The sequence below is a fragment of the Salmo trutta genome, chromosome 35 (genome assembly GCF_901001165.1).
Source record: "Salmo trutta chromosome 35, fSalTru1.1, whole genome shotgun sequence".
Classification (NCBI taxonomy): domain Eukaryota; kingdom Metazoa; phylum Chordata; class Actinopteri; order Salmoniformes; family Salmonidae; genus Salmo; species Salmo trutta.
In genome coordinates this window covers 12,364,590-12,374,421 of record NC_042991.1, presented here as the reverse complement: position 1 = coordinate 12,374,421, position 9,832 = coordinate 12,364,590, and positions in this window count along the sequence as shown.

Here is a 9,832-nt window from a genome sequence, read left to right as displayed (position 1 = left end):
GATAAATGAGATTTTCAATCAGCATTTTTCTACGGCTGGCCATGCTTTCCACCTGGCTACCCCTATCCCGGTCAACCGCCTGCACCCCTCACTGCAACTTGCCCAAGCCTCCCCCATTTCTCCTTCACCCAAATCCATATTGCTGATGTTCTGAATGAGCTGCAAAATCTGGACCCCTACAAATCAGCAGGGCTAGACAATCTGGACCCTCTCTTCCTAAAATAATCCGCCGAAATTGTTGCAACCCCTATTACTAGCTTGTTCAACCTCTCTTTCGTATCGTCTGAGATCCCCAAAGATTGGAAAGCTGCCGCGGTCATCCCCCTCTTCAAAGGGGGAGACACTCTAGACCCAAACTGCTACAGACCTATATCTAGCTGACCCTGCCTTTCTAAGGTCTACAAAAGCCAAGTTAACAAACAGATCACCGAGCATTTCGAATCCCACCGTACCTTCTCCGGTATGCAATCTGGTTTCCGAGCTGGTCATGGGTGCACCTCAGCCACGCTCAAGGTCCTAAACGATATCATAACCGTCATCGATAAGAGACGATACTGTGCAGCTGTATTCATTGACCTGGCCAAGGCTTTCGACTCCGTCAATCACCACATTCTTATCGACAGACTCAACAGCCTTGGTTTCTCAAATGACTGCCTCACCTGTTTCACCAACTACTTCTCTGACAGAGTTTAGTGTGTCAAATCGGAGAGCCTGTTGTCCGGACCTCTGGCAGTCTCTATGGGTGTGCCACATGGTTCAATCCTCGGGCCGACTCTTTTCTCTGTACACATCAATGATGTCGCTCTTGCTGCTGGTGATTCTTTGATCCACCTCTACGCAGATGACACCATTCTGTATACTTCTGGCCCTTCTTTGGACACTGTGTTAACAAACCTCCAGGCGAGCTTCAATGCCATACAACTCCAACAAGGCCTCCAACTGCTCTTAAATGCAAGCAAAGCTAAATGCATGCTCTTCAACCGATCGCTGCCCACACCTACCCACCCATCCAGCATCACTACTCTGGACAGTTCTGACTTAGAATATGTGGACTACTACAAATACCTAGGTGTCTGGTTAGACTGTAAACTCTCCTTCCAGACTCACATTAAGCATCTCCAATCCAAAATTAAATCTAGAATCGGCTTCCTATTCCACAACAAAGCATCCTTCACTCATGCGCCAAATATACTCTAGTAAAACTGACTATCCTACCAATCCTTGACTTCGGCGATGTCATTTACAAAATAGCCTCCAACACTCTACTCAGCAAATTGGATGCAGTCTATCACAGTGCCATCCGTTTTGTAATCAAAGCCCCATATACTACCCACCACTGCAACCTGTATGCTCTTGTTGGCTGGCCCTCGCTTCATATCTGTCGCCAAACCCACTGGCTCCAGGTCATCTGTAAGACGTTGCTAGGTAAAGCTCCACCTTATCTCAGCTCACTGGTCACCATAGCAGCACCGACCCGCATCAAGCGCTCCAGCGGGTAGATTTCACTGGTCACCCCCAAAGCCAATTCCTCCTTCGGCCGCCTTTCCTTCCAGTTCTCTGCTGCCAATGACTGGAACGAACTGCAAAAATCACTGAAGCTGGAGACTTATATCTCCCTCACTAGCTTTAAGCACCAGCTGTCAGAGCAGCTCACAGATCACTGCACCTGTACATAGCCAATCTGTAAATAGCCCATCCAACTTCCCTCATCACCATATTGTTATTTATTTGATTTATTTTGCTCCTTTGCACCCCAGTACCACTACTTGCACACTCATCTTCTGCACATCAATCACTCCAGTGTTTAATTTGCCATACTGTAATAATTTCGCCACTATGGCCTATTTATTGCCTCACCCCCTTTATCCTACCTCATTTGCACACAGTGTATATAGACTTTCTCTATTGTATTATTGACTGTATGTTTGTTTATTCCATGTGTAATTGTGTTGTTGTTTGTGTCACACTGCTTTGCTTTATCTTGGCCAGGTCACAGTTGTAAATGAGAACTTGTTCTCAACTAGCCTACCTGGTTAAATAAAGGTGAAATAAAAAAACTAAAAAAACTACAAGTGGTACTGTGGGAGACGCCCACTGCAAATTATGCAATATGAGATTACCATAGAGAATGATACAGGTCCTTTTGTGGCAAAACAATCTTTTTAGCATGGTGAGCATCTTTGACAGCTTCCAGCCATTTTAAAGTATTGAAAGTAGTCAACTGGTTGGGGATTTCTATGGGTTGTAGCCTCAATGGCGCTACCCATGCTGTCATAGACGATGTAAGGAGTGACTACTCTGACAATGGAAATGCATTTCCTCAAAGATGAAAGGAGGCGAGATCAGGTGGGACCATTCTAGCAAATGAGAGGGCAGATACGCACGTCAACAACAGGCACAAATTCGATAGTCTTTTTTTTTTGACAAAATGCCACGTGCTTCCACTTACAGTATATCACTGCATTCGTAACAACCTAACCATTACGAAACTACTATTCGATCAAATAAGCCTCACGTAGCAAATTAGCAATTACATTTTTTGTTGACCAAATTCGACACTCTCATTGACCTCCATACAAAAATCCCTCAGTTCATGGTTTTATTTTCATGGACAGATTATGGGCGGAATAAACCCTCTTGCTTCGCCTCTTCCTCTCTCCCTGTAGTGGGTGAAACCGTGACGACTTCTTTCCCCATGACCTATAACCTTACCTATGTGTAGAGGACTTTGGCCTTGAGCAATTAGCAAAAAGGAAAAGTGTCAAGGATTTTTCCAAGGAGACTCATACAGGCAGTTCCTATTTGAATTAGAAAAAAATATTCCCTTACATCCACTCACTGAGCTAGTTGTCCCTGAATAGGATGCTTGTGTAAAGAGTATTTTGGGGAAACTGAATAGAAATACATGAATAAAATACATAGGGTGTACTGTTCTAATGAATGACTCACATAGGGTGTGTTCGAGTAGTAAGGCTAACAAAGCTGACTTTAGACTAAAGTCGACCAGGGAAGTCGGGGGAGGTGCATCTGCAGATAGCTGAAAGGCGGACCCTGTAGTGGTTTTCCAACAGTAAAACTCAGATCAACATGGCAGTGGCACCATAGCTGTTATTGGTTATAAATGTTTTTCTTTATACATGTGTTAATAAACTGTTCTATACCCCATATCACACACTCACAAACTGAAAACATAATGTGTTTACAATTAATTGTTTCGGGAGAGGTCTTAAATATCACTTTCATTTGTATCCCCTGTAGCTTTTAGAATCACAACAAAGTTGGTTCCTGTTTCATATATGTTACAAATTTGCAAAACGTACAATATGTTACTAATTTGCTAACGTATATGTTCCGAATTTGCAAAACGCATGATATGTTATGAATTCTAGCTATGTGTCTAGGTAGCTGGGTTAGGGTTAAGGTTAGTATTAAAAGTTTAGGAGTTAGGTTAAATGGTTAAGGTTAGAGTTAGGGGAAGGGTTAGCAAAAAGGGTTAGGGTGAGCAAACATGCTAAGTAGTTACAAAGTATTTAAAAAGTAGTCAGTAGCTGAAAAGTTGCTAATTAGCTAAAAGGCTAAAGCTGTCTGTGATGAGAATTGAACTCTCAACCTTTGGGTTATACGCCCGACCAGCTACCTTACTTTTGTGTTTGCCTTAAGTCTTATATAACCATACCAAATGTAACATATCATACTAAATGTAGTGTCTCGGATTTATGTACAGAATAATACGAAATGCTCTGAGACCAGGTTGACTAGCCAGGGGATGGCTGGATGGTGCTGCTTGGTGAGAAGCAACTGCAGCGACTTGAAGGCGATTTAATCAAAAACTGCATGACCTTTGCTCACATGGTTTTTTAAAGTTCATGCAGTTGACATGTAGACACAAGTCAGGCAATTTTTATCCCAATTTTATGCCTTTCTGCAATCTTCGAATATGAACAATTTATCATTAATGAGCTTGAGGAGAACAGAGGATTTGATCTTGATTCGATAACCCTCACAGCTACATGTATGTTTCACCAGATGTTTAAATCTGAAGCATCTGGCTGACATTTCAACTCACCATCAAATATGATGATGAGAGGAAGCCCAGTGGCCGGCAGTGGGAAGATGGACCGAGATGGATTTTGGCTGACATTCTGCACATTTTCTCATTGATTAAACATCAATACAATACAGTTTTTGTTCCCAAAGCTAGAATCTGTTATGAACAGAGTGGACTGTTTTGTAGACTTTACCCTTTGCCAAAGCTTTAAAGAATGGTGTTGTTTAGAAGGAGTGCAAGGGCAAATTCAGTTATTGCACAAGCGCACTTCACAGAGTAGGCGTTCCCCAACGGAAATATGCAAATACATGCTAGAATGTGCCAATAGGATCTCTTGTGCTTGCTCTGCCCACCTCCTTGCTTGTTCTGCCCACTATTAATAATTTGCTCCCATTGGAAACAACAGGCTGTGGTGTATCTTGGGTTGATTATATACATCTTTGGTTTTCACAGATCATGTTGGTGTCCAGTTGCTAGGCAACCATTTGTTGTTGGTCCAGATGAAAATAGTCTGTCAAAAATTGCTAGCTCACATCAAAATTCTCAAACTAAATACATAATGCAATTCCAACCACAAAACAGTTTAGATTTGATTTTAAGCCGCAAAATAAAACAACTTACCTAGCTAACAGCGAAATTATTGTTTTTGACTTTGTTGTTATAATTCTAATGGGAAGATTCTGCGAGTAGATCGAGAGAATCTGCCAGGACTGAATGGGAATATGTGAGATCTAAGCACTATTAGTTAAGTTTTTGGGGTTTTCATCACTGGTTATTTGGATGTATCAGGATTGGGCAAAGGTGGTACTTAAACTTCTTCGCCTGGAGTGCTTCCTGCCTTTACCCACATGGATCATAAGGGGGGACTGGGAATTTCCTCTTGCCAGGGTGGAACTCTCAAATTCTAACACATATGAACACAGAAATTCATCACACATTTTGTCATGGAATTATTTATGTTAACAACTAATCAGTGATCGCACACACAATCCAGCTGCATATTGAACGTTGAGATTACCGAACGGTCAGTCTCTTGGGCACATGACATGCAGTACAAGGAGTGGAATGTTAATGAAACAGACTGACAACCACTTCAACAAGGAGTGTAATGTTACAGAGACTGGCAACCAGGCTAAGCTAGCTAGGTAGTTATGTCACGTTCTGACCAGTAAAGGGGTTATTTGTTATTGTAGTTTGGTCAGGACGTGGCAGGGGGGTGTTTGTTTTATGTGGTTCGGGGTCTGTTGGGTTATGTTATTATGTAAGAGGGGTGTTTGTTTAGAGTGTTCCGGGGTTTTTGGGCTATGTTCTTGTTAGTTTATTTCTATGTTAGTTCTAGTCTTTCTATGTCTATGTTTAAATAATGGGGTTGCCCTTCAATTGGAAGCAGCTGCTCCTCGTTGCTTCTAATTGAAGGTCTTATTTAAGAGGGGTGTTTTTTCTATGGGATTTGTGGGTAGTTGTCTCCTGTTTAGTGTCTGAGCACCTGATAGGACTGTTAGGTTCGTTCGTTCGTTCGTTCGTTCGTTCGTTCGTTCGTTTTGTATACGTGATTTGTTTGTTTTTCCTTCTTCACATTAAAAAGAAGATGAGTATACACGTTCCCGCTGCGTTTTGGTCTGATCCTTACGACACCCGTTACAAGTTAGCTAGCAAACGGAACTAAACACAATAATGCCAAAGTCAATATCAGCAGGTGAAGTAGCTCACTAGCTGTGAAGTCTCCTAAACAAACTGCACTATCAATTTACGAGTCTACAATCTCACCATGTTCAATCTGCAGATCGTCTGCCTGAGTGTGGAGTTAAGTAATTTAAAATTCCTTGGGTGGAGTCAACAGCACTTTGGCCATAACACAGAGATTCTGTTTGGGCCACACACAATACACACCAGGGGAGAACGACTCCCCAAGGTCATTGAAGCCACGTAAATTTAAGGCCGACCGTCGTACTGCATTGTTAGCAGAAAACAGGATTCTCCATTATATGGAATGGCAAAGTAGCCATCTTCGTGGTCAGTCTTCGTGTAAATAAATACAAATTCAGAAGACAATGGTGTATTAGAAGTAATAATTGGTACCACATGTATGTGCTTGAACCGATGATTTTATTTAAATCGTACACAGAAGAAGTTGGAAGGCTAATGTAGTTGCTAATTGCAGCCTGCAATACCCTGTTTGGCCTTCAACTTGAGTTACTCAATAAGAGGTGGCAGCACTGAGCTAGCCTGCAACGTCACTTCCTAAAGTAGCTCAAAATGAGCATGTTCTGTTGTTTCCGCTAGTTACCACAGTCACAAAGTGGCTATATTAGCTTTTTGGTCTTCATTTAACGTTAGGGTTATGCATAAGGTTAGCAGTGTGGTTAAAGTTAGGGATAGGGTTAGGTTTAAAATGAATAAATTGAAGAAATAGGCAGGGTTTATGACTTTGTGGCTGTAGTAACTAGTGATGACCATGTTGTGTCTCCATGAGACGCCATCTTAACCGACCTCACTTGGCTTCAATGCGCTATTGAATCTTCACATAGGAATGAATGATGTCACATGATCAATGGCTTTGTCCATTCATATACACTGAGTGTACAAAGCATTAGGAACACCTGTTCTTTCCATGACATACACTGACTAGGTGAAAGCTATGATCTGTTATTGATGTCACTTGTAAAATCCACTTCAATCAGTGTAGATGAAGAGGAGAAGACATGTTGATTAAAATGGGATTTGTAAGCCTTGAGACAATTGAGACATATATTGTGTATATGTGCCATTCAAAGGGTGAATGAGCAAGACAAAAGATCTAAGTGCCTTTGAACGGGGTATGGTAGTAGGTTTGAGTGTGTCAAGAACTGCAATGCTGCTCGGCTTTTCATGCACAACAGTATTCCGTTTGTTTCAACAATGGTCCACCACCCAAAGGACATCCAGCCAACTTGACACAACTGTGGGATTCAATTTGCAGTAGGTGATATCTTTTCCACAGTTGCATGACATGAGCAAATGTTGGAAGTAAGTTGCAAGCTACTTTCGTAGCAAGGCGTTGTTAGAACGTAGCAAGGTGTTGTAAAATGAGTGTCTTTTGAAACACATTCCAGACACAGGGATCGTGTCCCGAAATCTGGCTTGCCTACTACCACTTAAACTGCAGACTGTGTACTAATCGTACAGCGTACTATTTAGCACAGGGGTGGGCAATTCCAGTCCTCGAGGACCTGATTGGTGTCACAGTTTTGTCCCAGCCCTAACTAACACATCTGACTCCAATAATCACCTAATCATGATCTTAGTTTATAATGCAATTTGATTAATCAGCTGTGTTTGCTAGGGATGTAGAACAAGTGTGACACCAATCAGGCCCTCGAGGACTGGAGTTGTCCACCCCTGATTTAGGGCATACTGTTTAGTAAAAAGTATTCAGTATGCCACAAGCAAAACGTACTACTTTTAGGCAACGTTTAGACAAAACGAACTCAGACTGGGAAAAATTGTGACTTTGGTGATCTTACAGTCAGGGAAGTCAGAGCTCTAGGATGATGCCCGAGTTTCTGACTTGTAATTCCGAGTTGGATGACCGTTCAAAAAATGTATTACCCAGTCGGAGCACGTTTTTTACCCAAGTTCCCTGTTGTCTTGAACACACCATCAGTTACAGTGTCATATGGAAAGTATCATCTGTAGCCCCACCCAGTGACCCTTCGAGATGTTCTTTTTGCCTAACGTTAGCTAAGTACACTACATGACCAAAAGTATGTGGACACCTCCTCGTCGAACATCTCATTCCAAAATCATGGGCATTAATATGGAGTTGGTCCCCCCTTTGCTGCTGTAATAGCCTCCACTCTTCTGGGAAGGCTTTCCAATAGATGTTGGAACATTGCTGCGTGGACTTGCTTCAATTCAACCCCAAGAGCATTAGTGAGTTTGGGCACTGACCTTGGGTGATTAGGCCAGGCTCACAGTTGGCATTCCAATTCATCCCAAAGGTGTTTGATGGGGTTGAGGGTAGGGCTCTGTGCAGGCCAGTCAAGTTCATCCACACCGATCTCAACAAACGATTTCTGTATGGGCCTCGCTTTGAGCACAGGGACATTGTCATGCTGAAACAGAAAAGGGCCTTCCCCAAACTGTTGCCACAAAGTTGGAAGCACAGAATCGTCTAGAATGTCATTGTATGCTGCAGCGTTAAGATTTCCCTTCACTGGAACTAAGGGGCCTATCCTGAACCGTGAACAGCCCCAGACCATTAAGACCTCCACCAAATTTACAGTAGGCACTATGCATTGGGGCAGATAGCGTTCCCCTGGCGTTCTCCTTACATCACTCCAGCCGACGCTTGGCATTGCGCATGGTGATCTGAGGCTTGAGTGCAGATTCTCGGCCACGGAAACCCATTTCATGAAGCTCCCAATAAACAGTTATTTTGCTGACGTTGCTTCCAGAGGCAGTTTGGAACTCAGAAGGGAATATTGCAACTAATGATAGACGATTTTTACATGCTAGGCGCTTCAGCACTTAGCGGTCCAGTTCTGTGAGCTTGTGTGGCCTACCACTTCATGGCTGAGCATTTGTTGCTCCTGGATGTTTCCAATTCACAATAACAGCATTTACAGTTGAACGGTGCCACATTGAAAGTCACTAAGCTCTTCAGGAAGGCCACTATACTGCCAATGTTTGTCTACGGAGATTGCAGGGCTGTGTGCTCGATTTTTATACACCTGTCAGCGACCTGTCCACTAATTTGAAGGGGTGTATACATACTTTTGCATATATAGTGTAGCTAGCATTTGGAACAACGTGCTGTATTTGGAGTAGCATGAGTTTACTGTAGGCCTACACATGTATCAATTGAAATGTCACCTGAAGCTTTAAGGGGAACTGCACCCGCTGATATGGCCTTGTTTTTTTGGCTTGCTCCTCAAGAAAAGCTGGCGACCATGACAGAAGCCAAAGGTGAGTTTGGCTTGGGGGTGTGGTTTGATGTGGATATTTCTTGAATATGTTCTTGCCACCACCACGTCACACCCATCTGTCAGAACCTTGCCAACAGCTATTTCCCCTCACTCAATCACAACAAACAAACCTCCTGCAGGTTCAGTTCAATAACTACAGGCAGATGTATGGTGAGATGCCGGAGGAAGCTTTGAATATGTCAGTAGCCTAAAGAGTAATGAGAGGAATGCAATTGTTGAATTTATGCAGATATTCTAAACGAAGTGTTTTCAAATGTACACTACCGTTCAAAAGTTTGGAGTCACTTAGAAATGTCATTGTCTTTGAAAGAAAAGCATATTTTTTTACCATTAAAATAATTGCTCAGAAATACAGTGTAGACATTGTTAATGATGTAAATGACTATTGTAGCTGGAAACGACAGATTTTTATGGAATATCTACATAGGCGTACAGAGGATAATTATCAGCAACCATCACTCCTGTGTTCCAATGGCATGTTGTGTTAGCTAATCCAAATGTATCATTATAAAGGGCTAGTTGATCATTAGAAAACCCTTTTGCAATTATGTTAGCACAGCTGAAAACGGTTGTTCTGATTAAAGAAGCAATAAAACTGGCTTTCTTTAGACTAGTTGAGTATCTGGAGCATCAGCATTTGTGGGTTTGACTACAGGCTCAAAATGACCAGAAACAAAGACCTTTCTTCTGAAACTGAAGATCTTGTATAACTGTGTACTATTCCTTTCACAGAACAGTGCAAACTGGCTGAAACCAGAATAGAAAGAGGAGTGGGAGGCCCCGGTAGACAACTGAGCAAGAGGACAAGTACATTAGA